Source organism: Panthera leo, chromosome D3 (genome assembly GCF_018350215.1).
Source record: "Panthera leo isolate Ple1 chromosome D3, P.leo_Ple1_pat1.1, whole genome shotgun sequence".
Classification (NCBI taxonomy): Eukaryota; Metazoa; Chordata; class Mammalia; order Carnivora; family Felidae; genus Panthera; species Panthera leo.
Window position 1 is genome coordinate 28,797,899 of NC_056690.1, and position 18,168 is coordinate 28,816,066.

Genomic DNA, 18,168 nt, shown 5'->3' on the forward strand with positions numbered 1-18,168 from the left:
GGCTGTAGGCAGGAGGCCAAAGTTTCTTGCCATGTGGAACTCTCCACAAATTGCTCAAGTGTACTTAAGATGTGATGTTGGCTTCCCCCAGAGTGGGTGATCCAAGACAGCAAGGTTGAAGTTTCAATCAATGTCTTTCATGACCTAGCTTCATAATCTATATACCAGTATATCCACAATATTATTTTTGTTACATATGTCCGCCCTACTCAGTGTGGGAGGTACTACACAAAGATGTGGCTACCAGGAGACAAGATTTATAGAGGTCATTCTGGAGGCCAACAACCACAGCAGGGAGGCCTGGGCACAGCTGTGCTGTGCTGATGCTGGCTGGGTAGAACTTGTGGCCAAAGCTGCAGCTGGGGTTCAAGTCAAGGAGGGTGAAATTGTCAGAGCACTGTGTCAAGGCTGGGCCACCACCCGGACTCCTTCCCCTGCTCCTGAGGGTGGACCAGCATCAGCATCACTGGGCCTGAGAACAGGGCTGAGGATTTCCCTACTTCTTCCCCCGTCCCTTCCTGGGACCCCAGGTTAGGGACAGCAGGGGCAGGAAGCCTAGTAAAACTCTTCAGTGCCCACCCACCACCACTAGTATCCTGAGGGCGAGGTGAATGAGCCTTTCCCGCAAAGATGAACATGGGCCAGGACCTACCCAAATCCACCTGGAACTGACAGGATAATTCCACGTTCCTGGGTACCACCCTCTGGATACCCCTGCAGTTAGACACACAACACATCGGCCCAGCATGATACCGGAACTACACTTCCCAGAAAGCTGTGCTACAAGCTCGTCTGGATCTGGAGGTCAGAGCGGCTCCGGGACCCCGATGCCTTCTGGGAAATGGAGTCGTCTGTCTGCGCAGCACAAAAGCTCCCGGGACTTGTAGTTCGTGTCCGGTCCGCGCAGGCGCACTTTCCCGCGACGGTGTTTGGCCTGCTCCTTTGTGGTGGTCGTTGGATTTCTGTGGGAGGCGGGTCCGTCCAGTCTGCGAGACAGCTCTTCGTACCCGCTAGCTCCAAACCTCTGAGCCCGAAATCGGCCTTGGTCCCCTCACTCGGAGCCCCGGGAGGAGCGCGGGTGATGGGGCGTGAGCGCAGGCTGGAATGTGGGACGCTTGCTGAGCCTGCCTGACCCCGACCCTGGAAGTGCGCAGGGGGCTCCGCGTGCGCGACCGTGAAACCGGAAGTGCGTGTGTGACCCCACGGGGCTCCCAGGCAGGCTGTCCCTTAGCCCCAGGAACAGGACCCGTGCCTCTGGGCCTAGCCTGGGGCCGGAGGTTGCAGAGCTGCCCACGCGTCCGGGGAACGCTGCCGAGGGGCGCGATGGAGACCCCTGCTCCAAAGCCCCAGGAGACAGGTACAGCGTCGCTGTCTGTGGATTTGTATTGGAAGAGACCGAAGGTGAATTTTGCTGCTGTGAAATTCTATACAGAGAACCCAGAAACGAGAGCTGTATGAACGTTGATGAATCTTACCTACCCAAAGTTAAGCAAAAAGACTAACAAAATGATTACGTTTATACCAAGTGCAGACACTGGCAAAACAGAAACTATTGTTTCAGATGTGACTGTAAAGTTAAGCAAGGAAAATACTGTAAAGGCCAGAGAGTGTTTAGCTGGGGAGTGTAGGAAGGTGAGGGAGAGAGATGATAATAGAAAAGGTTACCAGGACAAGGGCCCGGGGTGTTTCTGGGACACCATTAGTATTTATTTCATGACCTGTGTCAAGAATTCCCTGGATGTTCTCTTTACAACTGTCCGTTCCAATATTAGGTTCTTGCACGCCCTGTGTGTGTGTATCACAATCAGAATCTTTTAAAGATAACCACAATCCCATTAGGCTGGCTATTACCAAAAAAAAAAAAAAAAAATTTTTTAATAAAAAATAACATGCCAGCGTGAATGTGGAGAAATTGGACCCTTTGCACTGTTGGTGAGAGCGTAAAATGGTGCAGCCACTGAAAAACAGTTGGAAAATTCTTTAACTTTTCTTTCAAAAATTAGAAATAAAACTACCATATGATTGCTGGGTATATATCTAAAAGAATCGAAAGCAAGATCTGAAAGAGATACAGACTATGTTTATAGCAGTGTTAGTCACAAGAGCCAAGAGGTGGAAGCAACCCAAGTGTCCATCCACAAATGAATGGATGAACAAAACTGGTTTATCCCTACAAGACAATATGGTAAAGCCTCACATGGTGTGACATGGATGAACCTGGAAGGCATTATGCTAATGGAAATGAGCCTTGTCTCCAAATAACAAATGCTGTATGATTCCACTTATGTAAGGTCCCTAGAGTAGTCAAGTTCATAGAAAGTGCAATGGTGGTTGTCAGGGGCTGAGTGGAGGAGGTATGGGAAGCTGTTGTTTAATGGGTCCAGAGGTCTGGTTTTGCCAGATGAAAAAGTTCTGAGGTTGGTTCCTCAACCACGTGAATATACTTAACACTACTGAACTGTACACTTAGGAATGGTTAAGATGGTGGATGTTTTGTTACGTGTGTCTTTACCACAATTTTGAAAAAGTTAAGGAATGTTAATAAAATAATGATTAAGGTGTTAGTGCGAACAGAAGTTGAAAAGACCCTGGGAGTCCAAGGAACACTGAGTCGCATGGCCTGTTCATGCCCTGATGGGTCTGACAAGCTCTCCTCGTCCAGGAAGGGCATCCCTGAGAAGCCTACTCCTAAAACCCCTGCCTTGGGGGGCCTGGGAAGGAGCTCAGATTCAAAAGTGTGTCCAGGTAGTTGGAGCAATGGTCCAAAACTTGGGTCACAGGACACCGTCCGTCCATTTGTCCATTCCCTGAACACTTGTGTGGTGCACTGTGTTGGGGGCCTGCCCTCAGGGCCATGGTTCTGAGTGACCAATGGAAAAAGTGTTTGGGTCTTGGCCTGGCACACACTAGGCCCACAAGGAGAGGGAAGAGCTTGTGCATATCCAAAGACAGTGTCAGCATCTGTGTAACGGCATAAGTAAGGGGGTCTCGTGAGCTGTGATGAAAATATCTCTCCTTTATTGTAAAGAAGCATCCAGTACAAGTAACGCACAGGTGCTAGAGAAGTGTTAGAAAATCGAAACAAGCACAATAAATATTAATCCCCCAAGGGGCACCTGGGTGGCTCAGTTGGTTAAGCGTCCGACTTTGGCTCAGGTCATGATATGGTTCATGAGATGGAGCCCCGCATCAGGCTCTGTGCTGACAGCTCAGAGCCCAGAGCCTGCTTCAGATTCTGTGTCTCTCTCTTTCTCTGCCCCTCCCCTGCTTGATCTCTGTCTCTGTCTCTCTCAAAAATGAATAAACATATAAAAAAATTTTTTTAATATTAATCCCCCAAGCCCCAGAGAGAGCTCCTCTTAACTTTTTGGCAAACATTCTTGTGGGCTTTCCCAGTCATATTATGCTAATTATTTTAGTAACTATATTATATAATACTTTGAAACTGGTAAGCCCAGTGGAATGTTCACATAGAAACAGTACTAATGGGGGCGCCTGGGTGGCGCAGTCGGTTAAGCGTCCGACTTCAGCCAGGTCACAATCTCGCGGTCCGTGAGTTCGAGCCCCGCGTCAGGCTCTGTGCTGACGGCTCGGAGCCTGGAGCCTGTTTCCGATTCTGTGTCTCCCTCTCTCTCTGCCCCTCCCCCGTTCATGCTCTGTCTCTCTCTGTCCCAAAAATAAATAAAAAAACGTTGAAAAAAAAAAAAAAGAAACAGTACTAATGGAAACCAATTTGACAATAAATTTCAATATTTATTGAAAAAAAAAAACAATTCCATACATTAAAAAAAAGAAAAAAAGAAACAGTACTAAGCAAGGATCTAAAATGATCTCAGATGTCAGGTTGATAGTTACTAATTTGAAAGTATTATTTCTCCCTATTTTTAACAGATGTTTATTTATTGGTGCGCTTGGGTGGCTCTGTCGTTAAGCGTCCGACTTTGGCTCAGATCATAATCTCACGATCGTGAGTTTGAGCCCCTTGTTGGGCTCTGTGCTATCAGCTCAGAGCCTGGAGCCTGCTTCAGATTCTGTGTCTCCCTCTCTCCCTGCGCTTCCCCTGCTCACACTCTGTGTCTCTCTCTCTCAAAACTAAGCATTAAAAATTTTTAAGAATGTTTATTTATTTTTGAGAGAAAGAGCACACACACGTTAGCGGGGGAGGCGCAGAGAAAGAGGGGGACAGAGGATCTGAAGCAGGCTCTGTGCTGACAGCAGAGAGCCCTATGTGGGGCTCGAACTCATGAACCATGAGATGACCTGAACTGAAGTCAAACGCTTAACTGAGCCACCCAGATCCCCTCTCCCTATTAATAAATCCCTCTTGTCCCACTTTCCACCAACCACCCATTCCTTTTTTTTTTTTTTTTTTGCCTTTAAACCAGAACTCCTCCAAAGAGTTATTTTTGCTGTACCTAATTACTCTCTTCCAGGTCTGTCTTGAACCCATCTAAGCAGGTTTATGCCCCTGCAATGGTAACACAACTATCTTTGTCAAGTCCACCAGCAAATTCTATGTTGTTTGATCTGTCATCACTGTCTTCTCTTGGCCGTGGGACAGCGCCTCTCCTGGTTTTCCACTTGCCTCTCCAGGAACTTCTCAGTCTTCATGTTGGTCCCCCACAGCCCCTAAGATGAGAGACCTTTCTCCCCAAGACCAGAGGGCCTCAGGGCTGGGTCTTCAGAAGCCTCCCCTCTTCTATAGCTGCACCGACTTTGAGGAAGCGTCATCCAGTCTTGCAGCTTTTACTGCCACACATGTGCTGATAATTCCCAAATTTATGTTTCCTGCTCAGATTTCTGCTCTGAACTCCAGGCTCACTACTCGCCTGCCCACTTGGCACTTCCCCTTGGATATCTAATACCCCTGGAACTTAACATGTCTATAAGGACTCCTGCTCTCCACACAGACCTCCTCCTCCCCCTGTACTCTTTCCCATCTTAACAAACGATCATTTCTTTCTTCCAGCTGCTCAGTCCAAAAATCTTGGAGTATTTCTTCACTCTGCGTTTTTTCCTCACATCCTGCCTTGGATCCATTCACAAACCCTGTTGGCTCTTTCTTCACAAGGTATCCAGACTGTGCCCCTTCTCAGCTTCCCCCCTGCTCAGCACCACCCCTCCCTGGATCGTTGGATTAGCCCCTACCTAGTTTCCCTACTTCTACTGGTTCTCCTCTAATAGCCAGATGATCCTGTTCCAGAATGAGCCTCACCATGGCCTGTGAGGTCTTGTGCCATCTGGTCTCCAGTTCTGAGTTCCAACCTCATCTTCTGTCACTGGCTCCTTCACTCTGCTCCGGCCACACCGGCCCTTCTGCTGTGTCTGGAACTCAGTAGGCACACTTCTACATGATAGTCTGTCTGCTGGCATGCTTTTCTCCCAAATACCCACGTGGCTTGTCTCCTCATGCTTTGTTACCCTCTCATCAGGAAACCTTTTCTGGGGGCGCCTGTGTGGCTCAGTCAGTTAAGCATTAGACTCTTGATTTCAGCTCAGGTCATGATCTTACAGTTTGTGAGTTTGAGCCCCATGTCGGGCTCCATGCTGATGTTGTGGAGTCTGGTTGGGATTCTCTCTCTCTCTCTGTCTCTGTGCCCCTCCCCTCCTTGTGCTCTCTCTGTCTCTGTCTCTCTCTCTCTCAAGATAAATAAATAAAAGAAAAAAAAAAGGAAACCTTTTCTGAACCTCATCTCTAAAATTGTGTCCCCTCCCCCACATTCTTTATCTCTCTACTTCATTCGTCCCTTTCTCTCTTCACTGTGTGTGTGTTAATTATCCCTGCATAATAAATTACCACAAGATTTAGGGACTTAAAGCAACAACAAACATGTATTATCCCACACTGCTTTTGTGGGTCAGGATTCACGTGGATCAGGATTCACGAGCAGCTTAGTTGTGTGCTTCTGGCTTGGGTCTCATGAGATTGCTGTTAGACCGTCTGCCAGAGCTGTGGTCAGCATTAGTAGTAGGAGGGCCAGGAGGGCCTGAACTGTAGTAGTTCAGGCAAAAGGAGACTCAAACTTGAACTCTGGCAGTGGGGGAGGTGACAGGGAAGAGGGATTTGGGTTGATGAGACTGTAGGGCTTGATATCAGAGCACAGAGGTGAGGCTGAAGACCCAGCCTTGGAACCTCCCATTTCCAGCCTGAGCAGCTGGACAAATGGAGGTGCCATGTCCTGAGATGGGGACACCCAGTGAGTGGATGATGTGGGTGAAATGTAATGAGTCAGATGCTGGCGACGTGCGGAGGGGGAAATCCAGGCCACTGCAGACTCAGAGCACCAGGGAGGGGACTGGGGTGGAGAGAGGATTTGGTAGCTGCCCTAGTACCAGGGAAGGGTGAGGCTGTAGACTCTGATGAGGTTCTTTCAGGAGACGGTGTGACGGTGATGGGTGGGACAGAATGAGAAGAGCAGGTGCAGGAGACAGAGAAGAGCTAGTTTCTTTTTAATCTACTTATTGCCATATAATTTAGATGCAATAAAATGGGATGTGATGGGATTTGGCATATAAATCTGTGTACCTACCACCCCAGTTAAGGCAGGGAAAATTTTAACACCCCAGGAAGTTCCATTATGCCTCTGTACTCAATTCCTAGTGTTCCTCACCTCAGGCAACCCCCAGACTGACTTCTGTCATCATAGAATTTGCTTTAGAACTTCATGGATTGTGCGTCAACTATACTTCAATTAAAAGGAAGGAAGGGAAGAAAGAAAGAAAAAGAGAGAAGGAAGGAAGGAAGGTAGGCCAGGAAGGGAGGGAGGGAGGGAGGGAAGGAAGGAAGGAAGGAAGGAAGGAAGGAAGGAAGGAAAAGAAGGGAGAGAGGGAGGGAGGGAGGAAGGAAGGAAGGAAGGAAAAGAAGGGAGAGAGGGAGGGAGGGAGGGAGGAAGGAAGGAAAAGAAGGGAGGGAGGGAGGAAGGAAGGAAGGAAGGAAAAGAAGGGAGGGAGGGAGGAAGGAAGGAAGGAAGGAAGGAAGGAAGGAAGGAAAAGAGAGAAGGAAGGAAGGGAGGACTTCATTGAACCATATTTTATGTACCACTTTTCATCTGGCTTTTTTTTTAATTATTTCATTCAACTAAGTGTTTCTCAGATTCATCCATATCATGTGTGTGTATTAGCAGTTCATTCATTTTTATTGCTGTGTGTTATTCCTTGTATGAACATGCCACAATACATTTACCTGTCAATGAACACTAGTTTTTAGCTCTTATGAGTCAAGCTACTATAGTCATTTGCATACAAGCTTTTCTGTGGGCATATATTCTTATTTCTCTTGGGTAAACACCTAATAGTGGAGTAGCTGCTGCCTCATAGGATAGGTATATGTTTATCTATGTAAAAAAAAAAAAAAAAAAAAAAAAAACTCTGAAACTTCCAAAGTGGCCAATCCATTTTACATTTCCACTAACGACGTGCAAGAGTTACATTTGCTCCAGATCTTTGCCAGCACTTGGTATTGTCAGTCCTTTTAATCTTGGCTCTTCTAATGGCATGTGGTGCTTCCTCACTATGTTTTTCATTTGGATTTTCCTGTTGGCTAATGATGGTGAGCATATTTTCATATGCTCATATCACCACTTTTATATCTCATCTTATGAAGGTCTAAGTCCCTTGCTCATTTTTTTTATTAGGTTGGTTGATCTCTTGTTTTGATATATAAGAACTCTTTCTTTACTCTAGTTGTAAGATCTTTACCATGTATGTGTTATATGTGTATAGGTATGTGTTATCATGTATGTGTTCTGTATGTGTTATATTTGTATATTTATGTGTATTGTCTGCATTACCACATATATAGTGAATATTTCTTTGTAGTCTGTGGCTTACTGCCTTAGGGTCCCCAGGGCCACCCTCAGGCTTGACGTTTCACTAGAAGGGCTCTAATAGGACGCAGAAGTTATTGTCTCATGCTTGGTGCCTATTACACCAAGAGAATACAGAGTAAAATCAGCACAAGGAAAAGGTGCATGGGGCAAAGTCTGAAGGAAACTATGCACAACCTTCCATGCATCCCCCACCAGTGGAGTGGCAAGGGATGTCCCTAATTCCCTCAGCAGTGAAGCGTGACAACATGCGTGAAGTGTCACCAACCATGGAAACTTAGCCAAGTCTAGGTATCCAGTGTCTGTATTGGAGGTCAGCCACGTAGACATACTGCATGACTGACCTGTCACTAAAGCTCCGGCCTCCCAGATGGGAAGTAGGTGCCCACCATGAATCACACTGTGAGTGTAAGCTATCTAGACAATCTGGCAAGGCCAGGGTGCCTGAAGGCCTCAGGCTTGCAAAAACACTTTTCTTACCCAACAGACCATTTTAGGAGCTCAGTTCCCAGGAGCTATCCAAGGGCCAGTTCTGAAAACATGCCTTCCATGGGAATATGCAGGGTGTGAGCAAACCAGGCCCATAGAGTTAACCCTTTCCTACATGCCCCCCTTTTTATTTTCTTAAGGATGTCTTTTATAGAGCAGACACTTTTTAAATTTTGGTGAAGTCCATTTTATCAACTTTTATAGCTAGTGATTTTTGTGTCCTACTTAAGAATTCTTTGCCTACCACAAGGTCACAATGATCTCCTCCTATATTTTCTTCTAGAAATTTTATAGTTTTAGCTCTTCTGTTTATAGCTACAATATAATTAAAATTAATTTTTTTGTATTTAGTAGAGGTCAAGGTAATTTTTTCTTCTGACAGTTGTATCAGGAAGTATCCAACCAGGAGACAGAAACTGCACAGTAGTATAAACAGGGAAAGTATAGTATAAAAAATTTTAAGTATAACATGGGATTGGAGTATTAAGGTAAATAAGAAATAAGAAGACTGTCACATCCTATGACCTTGCTTAGTTTATTTATTCAGTTTTAAAGTTGTATTGTGGATTCCTTAGGCTTTTCTGTGGAGAAAATCACATTGTCTGCAAATACAGTTTTACTTCTCCCCGTCTAGTATTTATGCATTTTATTTTTTTCTTTCCTGTTTTATTTCACTGACTAGGACCTCAAGTACAATGTAAAATAGAAATGGTGAGAAGAGACGTCCTTGCCTAGTTCCTAGTTACCCTATCAGGGTAAAAACATTGATTATTTATTTAAACATTATTTATTATGATATGAGTTATAGGTACTTTTTGTAGATGCCCTTTATCAACTGGGTAACTTCATTCCTGGTTGCTGAGCATTTTCATCATGAACTAGTGTTGAATTTTATCTAATGATTTTCTGCATCTGATAGTACAATTTTTCTCCTTCATTCTCTTAATACAATCTTAATGTGATTAATGACATAAATGTTCTAATGTTAAACCAACATTTTGTTTCTGGGGTAAACTCCACTGAGAGATGTGCATACATATACACCCACACATACACTCTTATGCATATATATACACCTACTAGTGATTTGCTAATATGTGGTGAGAATTTTTGTATCTATGTTCCTGATATTGGTGTTTAATTGTCTTGTAATGATTTATCAGGTTTGGGTATCAAGGTTATGTTGGCCTCATAAAGTGAGTTAGGAAGCATTCCCTTCTTTTCGATTTTCTGACAGAGTGTATGTATTTTGCCCTTAAGGGTTTGATAGCATTCATTCATCATTGAAAACCGTTTGGGCCTTGAATTTTCTTTATGGGAGGAGAAGGTCCTAAGAGAGAAGTGGTCTACACTATAAATGCCTCGTAGAGATCAGAAAAGGTAAGAAACCCAAGGAAAAAGCCCTGTTGTTTCTTCACAATACAGAGCCACAGGTGCACAAGTGGTCGTGTCCTTTGTGCCCCTGTTGGGGTGCTGGGGGAGAGGTGAGCGATCCCCTCTGGACAGATTTGAGCCCCACAGGAGCAGGCACTCATGTGTCCTCTCTCTCTCTCTCTCTCTCTGCAGCTCTTCCTGGAGCCAAGGCACAGGTGACGCTGAGGACTTCGCTTTCTGTGCAAGTGGGAGTCAAGGAGGTGTCTATTCTTTCATGAATTGACTTCTCTGACCTTTGCATGTATATTTATTGGGGTCATAATGTTTATTTAAAACCTACTTCGGCAAGGATGTGGGAAAAGGGGAATATTTTTGCACTGCTGGTGGGAATGCAAACTGGTGCAGCCACTCTGGAAAACAGTATGGGGCTTCCTCAAAAAATTAAAAATAGAACTACCGTACGACCCAGCAATTGCACTATTAGGTATTTATCCAAAGGATGTAGGAGTGCTGTTTCAAAGGGGCACATGCACCCCAATGTTTATAGAAGTGCTATCAACAATAACCGAAGTATGGAAAGAGTCCAAATGTCCATCAACTGACAAATGGATAAAGATGTGGTACATATATACAATGGAATATTACTCAGCGATCAAAAAGAACAAAACCTTGCCATTTGCAACAATGTGAATGGAACTAGTATATTATGCTAAGTGAAATAAGTCAGGAGAGAAAGATAAATATCATTTTTTCACTAGTATGTGGAATTTACGAAACAAAACAAATGGACAGAGGGGAAGGGAAGGAAAAAATAAGATAAAAAGAGGGAAGCAAACCATAAGAGACTCTTAATTACAGAGAACAAACAGAGTTGCTGGAGGGGAGGTGGGTGGGGAAGGATTCTTGGTAGCCATTATTAATATTCTCCAGATGAGCCTATAGTCAAATATTTGGAAAAATATATGTTCAACAAAATATTTTTCATTATATTACCCAATTACTGAAAGTTTCTGTTCTTTCATTCCATTTTTTCTTAAGGAAAAATCAACACACAAATATACAATGTCAGTCTCCCTCTGTGATCTTTCCTGAAGAATTTATTCTTCAAGTATATGGTTAAGGGAGTAACCTCTACCTTTAAAAGTGCCTTTCTATTTCAGATACTGAACTTCTGAAAGGAATTATCATGAACATGAAAGCTAGATGAGAGAAGCTCTTACTCAATAAGATCTGGGTAAATTAATTCCCGAACAGATCTGCATTTTCTCATCATATTTGTCTTACATATTCAACCAGAAACAAAGAATCAGTTTACAGCCAAACCAAGTGTCTGTGTCTCCATTTAAAACTTTAAATGTATTTATTAACTTTCAAAGCCTCCTGCCCACATGGGTAAGGATTTCATTTGAAGAACAGGTGGTTTTTTATAACGTTTATGTTGTATACTCATCCTTTCTTGACTCATTCCTATTAACTAAAATGATTTAGAACTTTAATAGGCACTGGTAACTTGTTACTTTTGAAAAATCAGGTTGCAAAATTTTATTACAAATTAAAATATCTTTTAAAAATTCTCAAGTTGAGGGGCACCTGGGTGGCTCGGTCGGTTAAACGTTCAACTCTTGATTTTGACCCCGGTCATGATCTGACAGTTTGTGATATCAAACCCCATGTTGGGTTCTGTGCTAACATCATGGAGTCTACTTGGGATTCTCTCTCTCTCTCTCTCTCTCTCTCTCTCTCTCTCTCTCTCTCTCTCTCCCCCCCTCCCTCCCTCCCTGCCTCTCCCACGCTCACACCCTCTCTCAAATAAATAAACTTAAAAAAAGTCTTAAGTTGATTATCTGCAAAATTTTAAAGTTGTAAGTATTTAGTTGAGTTCATTCTCATTACTGGGATTACATTTCAGCTTGTACTTGTTGGATGAACTAAACCAGATGAAGGAGAATGTGGTGTTTACTCAGCCATTGTCTGACTATCCTGGGGGGACATGTTCTCAGCTGGTGAACAAGCTGTCTTTGTTCCTTTGCCCTCGTGCATTTTGGGATTATGTGGGTGTCTACTACAGTGACTGGGGCGCTGAGGTAGCTGCTACCCTGGTCAGATCTCTCAGGCTTTGTCCTCTCATGACTTTGGTGAGGATGCCCTGCGATGATGTGGCTCAGCCATCACACCTGGTCTGGCCCCCTGGCTTCTGCTGCCTTGGGCCACGGGCAACATCAGTGGATCTGCTTTGGTGAGGAGGCTCCATTCATGGCAAGGTGGGCACCACCACTTGTAGAGTCTTTGTCTCATGGAGAAGAGACCCCCCCACCACTCATGGGGTCTCCAGCTGTGGTGATGAGCACACTATTACCTGGGGAATTTCTGCCTATGGGGTCTCTACCTCTCTGGGATAGGGCATGTCCTCCAGTGGTGGAAATGATGCTGTTTAGCCCAGCTTTGCCCTTGACCTCCTCTTTCCCTCTCACTCTGTTCTGACAACTCAAGTATTCAGACCTGAAAGCCCACACTGGGAGTTGGGGGGAGGAAGTGGTCCTGAGGTCCCAGGAGTGGATGAGCACAGGGAGACCCCAGGGAGGGGAAGAAAGGGATCTGGGTGGGTGCAGGACAGAGGACTGTGAACCCCAGTTATTCAAGGAGGAGAGAGATGGGGAGGGCCCAGGGGTCTGAGCAGGAGGGGCCAGGAGAGGGTGCTGCATGCAGATGGAAGAGTAAGAAGGAAGATCCACACAGTTGAGGTGCAGAGCCACAAACAAGCTGTCCTTTGGCATCGTTCTGCACATCACAGCACAAAGTCCCCTCTCGTGTGCTGTGCCCTGACCAGCCTTTCTTCGGTAACTTGTCCTGTTCCAAATTATTTAATAGACATACTTCCTCTTTATCTATCGCTTCACCTTAAAAACAACATCCCTCTCCCTCCTCCTTCAAATATAATTTCTACCCTGGAATTTCTAGGAATCTTTTTCTTGATCTTCTTTATGGTCCTACCGCATATGTCCCTAAACAGTAGACTGCTCAATGCACATGTTTCAACTCTGTTAATCTGCCAGAGCTGCCATAACAAAGTACCACCAACTGTGCAGCTTAAACAACAGAAATTCATTTTCTTGCCGTTCTGAAGGCTGGAGGTCCAAGATCAAGATGCCATCAGGGCTGGGTTATGGTGAAAGCTCTCTTCCTGGCTTGTAGATGGCCCCCTTCTTCTTGTGCCCCCACATGGCTTTTCCTCTGTGTGCATATACTCCCAGTGTCTCTTCCTCTTCTTACAAGGACCCATTGGTTTAGGGCCCCAGCCTTATGACCTCATTTAACCTGAATTGTCCCCTTAAAGGCCCCATCTACAAATAGTCACATTGTGGGTTGGGACTTCAACATATGACTTGGGAGGAAGGGACACAATTCAGTCTGTAACACTGAATAAATGCATATTCCATGGATTCGTCTACAATTTGCTGTTTTTGCCCTTGACCTCATAGTCCAGCAATTCTCGCAACTGTCTAGCTGTCATTACTCTCCTGGAATTTCTTACTGCACAAACTAGAACTTCTAGGAGAATATCGTCATAGACTCAGTGTTGGTGTCTTGCTGTTGCTTGAACCAGACTCCCTAAATGTCTGGTGTTCACATTCCCACTGCCTAACACTTCCATGTGTAACACCTCATGACCCAGTGACATTCCAGGACGTGGCTGTAGAATTCACCCAGGAGGAGTGGGAGCATCTGGGCACCACTCCGAGGTCACTGTACCAAGAGGTCATGCTGGAGAACTATAGGAGCCTGGCTTCCCTGGTTAAGAGTGGCCCTGGGCCCACCATCTGCACTGGCCTGGGGGGCAGCACCAGGCAGCACCCTGGAAAGGACAGGGGACACAGTTGCCATCTGCTCAGGTTGTCTGCCTAGCTGATGGGAAGAGGGGAGATATCAAGTAATTTAAATAAGTGATTTTTTTATATTAAATAAACACAGATATAATAGATTATAATGACAATACGTATGATTTTAAAAGATGCAACAGAGACTAGAAAGGGGTTTTGGACTCTCAGAGGCACAGTCTACTAACAATCCTTGAAGGCCTGTGTGCACCAACTCTGCCAATATGAGTTCGTGGATGAGGAGTGTGTTCTCTCTTCTCTATCCAGACCTGAGGCCTCTGAACCATGGAGCTATATTTTGATGTTCAGAGGACACAGACCCAGGGCATTTCTGCTGTGTATCCTCTGCATTGTAGGAAGCAAGAGGCTGAGGCTGCCCCCACCCCCACCCTGGCGTCACCCATCTTTCATGCTGCAAAGTTCCTGAAGACAGGGAAAAGGGGGCAGCCCCTGGGCACACACTTGTCACTGGCCCCAACACCTGTACATCTTATCTTTCTCGGGCAGGGTACCAGGATTTCAAACCTGATGTGATCTCCCAGTTGGAGCAAGGCGAATCGCCATGGATGCTGTGGAGGGACATTCCTAGGGACCCCTCTCCAGGTGAAGAGATGGGAAGGAGGCCTGGGGGCTCACACAGAAGGCTGTCCAGGAAGCTGGAAATTTCTAGAATCACAACAGAGAAATCCCCAGGGGAAATCAGAGCTGCCTCCAAAACAGTCCCTGCACAGAAGCTGCCTCCTGCCCCTCCCGCTCCTCTCCTGTATGAGCCCTGCCCCTTCAGGGGTTTACTTTCTGTCTAGGCCCCTCCTACCCTGCACTGACTTTCTTCTTCCCTCTTCTTGGATGTGCCCCCCCACCCCGCCCCCCGTGCTGCCAGGCATTCTGCCCTCTCAAGAGAAGCCCATCTGTGGTCAGTGATGCTGCTTTCACCTCCCTCCCTTTCCTGTCATCTGTTTGGTCACCATCATTTCCCTCTTAATCTACCTTGAATGTTAGGTAAGTCTACTAGGAATGTCCACCACCTGCCAGAATCCACACCGTGGTTTTCTGCTTCCTGCTGCATTAATTTCAGCAAGACTTTCCATAATTACTCCCCACTTCGCCTGGCTCCTCTGTTTCTTCTCACACCTCCTCACCTGTGTTGGATTCTGCGTGAGTCCTTTTTGCCCATAACTTGCTTACTTTGTGACCTCCCTAGTCAATTCAGCAGTGATCATGGGTTGCCTCTGAAAGCAGCAGGAGAATGGGTGCAAGAGGACCATCCTTACAGACCTGGTGAATTGGTGTTTCAGGGAAGTTAACTGTGGCAGCTTACCAGATGGACAAATAAGGAGAAGAGGCTGAGAGATTAGTGGTGACATTTCATAATGACCCAGGCACACAGTGACTTCAGGTTATACCTTTATCTGCTTTTCTTCTGCTGGTCCTTATTCCCATGATTCCCCTAATTGCTGCCCCCTTGTCCATTCTCAGTCCCAGTTTGCCCCCTTTAGTCATTCCAGAACAGCAGTCCTCATTCATTTCACTTACCAGCACCCCTGTAACCATGTGTGTGTCCCTATTCACTTCTTCCTTGCTCCTGTGTACAGTGGCTCTTGGTTCACATAACATTTGAAATCAGTCAAAGCACCATACCTCTGGAAAATCAAAGTATGAAAGTAATAGTAACATATTATATGTAGCTTTGACTAGGTCACACTTTTTGTCTCTCTAAATAGTCAAGTATCCTCCATTTTTAAAAATTTCTTTCAGGCCAAAAGACCAGATATAGAACTGCAGAGTCAAATCTGAAGCAAGTAATTTCTGAAGAATTTTCCCACGGCATGATAATCAATAAAAGTAAAAGAAATAGAATCTGTTACTCCACCAGAGAAGTCCCAGAATTGCTTGGCTGCTTAGAAAGCCATCCAGGGCAGATGGCATTTACCCATAAGAAAATCCTGACTCAGGAGACCATTCGTGAAGATAATGGATTTGAATTTAGACAGCGATCAAACTTTGTTACTCAAAGTACAATTCCTTCAGGGAAAGCAATGTGTAAAGATGACAGTTACAACAGTATCTTTTCACATAACCTACATCTAAGTAATCATCAGAGAATCTACACAAGTGAAAAGCCATACAAACGTGATCAATGTGGGAAATACATTAGCTGTGGTTTGGATCTCGCTCAACACCAGGGTAGTCATATTTTATTAGATATCAGAAATTTGATGCTAGAGAAAAGCCCTTCAAATGCAGAAGTTGTGATAAATCTTTTAGCAGGGGAACACACCTTATACAACATGAAAGATGTCACACAGGAGAGCGACCATATGAGTGTAGTGTATGTGGGAAGTTGTTCAGCTGGGACTCATCTCTTATTCTACATCAGAGAACTCATACTGGAGAAAAACGCTATGAGTGTAGTGAATGTGGAAAGGATTTCAGCCAAAGTACACACCTCACACAACATCAGAGGATTCATACAGGAGAGAAACCTTATGAATGCAATCAGTGTGGGAAGGCCTTTAGCCAAAGTTCACATCTAACTCTGCATCAGAAAACTCATACTGGGGAGAAACCCTATGAGTGTAATCAGTGTGGCAAAGCCTTTATTCAGAGCATTCAACTTACTCTGCATCTAAGAACTCATTCTGGAGAGAAACCTTATGAATGTACTGAACGTGGTAAAACCTGTAGTCATAGCTCATCTCTAATGCAACACAAGAGGATTCATACTGGAGAAAAACCCTTTGAATGTAAAGAATGTGGAAAAGCCTTTACCCAGAGCATTCAGCTTACTTTACATCTGAGAACACATACTGGAGAAAAACCCTATGAATGTACTGAATGTGGCAAAGCCTATAGTCATCGGTCATCCCTTATTCAAATAAGAGGATCTATACTGGAGAAAAACCCTTTGAATGTAATGAATGCAGGAAAGCTTTCTGATGGAACACACATCTTACTCAACACCAGAGAATTCATACTGGAGAGAAACCCTACAAGTGTAATGAGTGTGGGAAAACCTTTGGTCAGAGTGCATATCTGACTCAACACCAGAGGATGCATACTGGGGAAAACCCCTATCAATGTAAGGAATGTGGAAAGGCCTTCACTGTAAATGCATATCTTGCTCAACATCAAAGGATTCATAAGAGAAAGGAACCTTTATTATGTGCCAATCACAAAGAAATTCTGACTGGAGAGAAATTCAGCAAATGTTTTTAATGTGGGAAATATTTCAGCATAAACACAGGTGTTCCTCAGCTTGAATATATATATATATATATATATATATATATATATATATATATATATATATATATTTTATATATATATTTTTATATATTTTTATTTTTATTTTTAATTTATTTATGTAAATTCAAGTTAGTTAACATACAGTGTAGTATTGGTTTCGGGAGTAGAACCCAGTGATTCATCACTTACATATGACACCCAGTGCTCACTCCAACAAGTGCCCTCTTTAATACCCATCACCTATTTAGCCCATCCTCCCCACACACATCCCCTCCAGCAACTCTCAATTTGTTCTCTGTATTTAAGAGTCTCTTATGGTTTGCCTCCCTCTCTCATTTTATCTTATTTTTCCTTCCCTTCCCCTATGTTCATCTGTTTTGTTTCTTAAATTCCACATATGAGTGAAATCATGATATTTGTGTTTCTCTGACTGACTTATTTAGCTTAGCATAATTACACTCTAGTTCCATCCACATTGTTGGAAATGGCAAGATTTCATTCTTTTTGATTGCCAAGTGATATTCCATTGTATATATACACTATATCTTCTTTATCCTTTAATCAGTTGATGGACATTTGGGCTCTTTCCATAATTTGTGTATTGTTGATAGTGCTGCTATAAACATTGGGGTGCATGTGCCCCTATGAATCAACATGAATATATTAATAAAAGAGAGAAATACAATTATGGAACAATACAATTGTACAAATACAATTATGGAAAATATTTTACTTCATGTATTCAATACTAATATGCTCATTATAAAACTAAAAAAGTAGGGGCATCTGGTGGTGGAGTCACTTCAGCTTCTGACTCTTGATTTGGGCTCGGGTCACGATCTCATGGTTCGTGGGATTGAGCTCTGTGTCAGGCTCTGCACTGACAGCATGGAGTCTGCTTGGGATTATGTCTCTGGTCTCTCTCTGTGCTCCTCCCACTTTCCCTCTCTCTCTCTCTCTCTCAAAATAAATAAACATTAAGAAAAACTAAAAAAGCAAAAAATGTGTGAAATGTTTTAATGTAATATGACCTCTTACTGAAAGCTAAAGGAAAAATACTGAGACAGGACCTTATAAATAATATCTTTAAAACCACAGAGTTACGGGACACCTGGGTGACTCAGTCAGTTGAGCGCCTGACTTTGGCTCAGGTCATGATCTCACCGTTTGTGGGTTTGAGCCCCACATTGGGCTCTGTGCTGACATCTTGGAGCCTGGAGCCTGCTTCAGATTCTGTGTCTCCCTCTCTCTGCCCCTCCCCCACTCATGCTCTGTCTCTGTCTCTCAAAAATGAATAAACGTTAGGGGCGCCTGGGTGGCTCAGTCGTTGAGTGTCCGACTTTGGCTCAGGTCATGAT

At 44.2% G+C, this 18,168-nt stretch overlaps 1 long non-coding RNA gene across 1 annotated transcript; it reads left to right on the plus strand.

Moving 5' to 3' along the window:
• Positions 1 to 885: 885 nt before the first annotated feature.
• Positions 886 to 10,066, plus strand: LOC122203941. Its single transcript, XR_006195412.1, has 3 exons — positions 886 to 1,401; positions 9,576 to 9,695; positions 9,882 to 10,066. It is a non-coding gene; the product is annotated as an uncharacterized LOC122203941 (long non-coding RNA).
• The last annotated feature ends 8,102 nt before the right edge of the window (positions 10,067 to 18,168 follow it).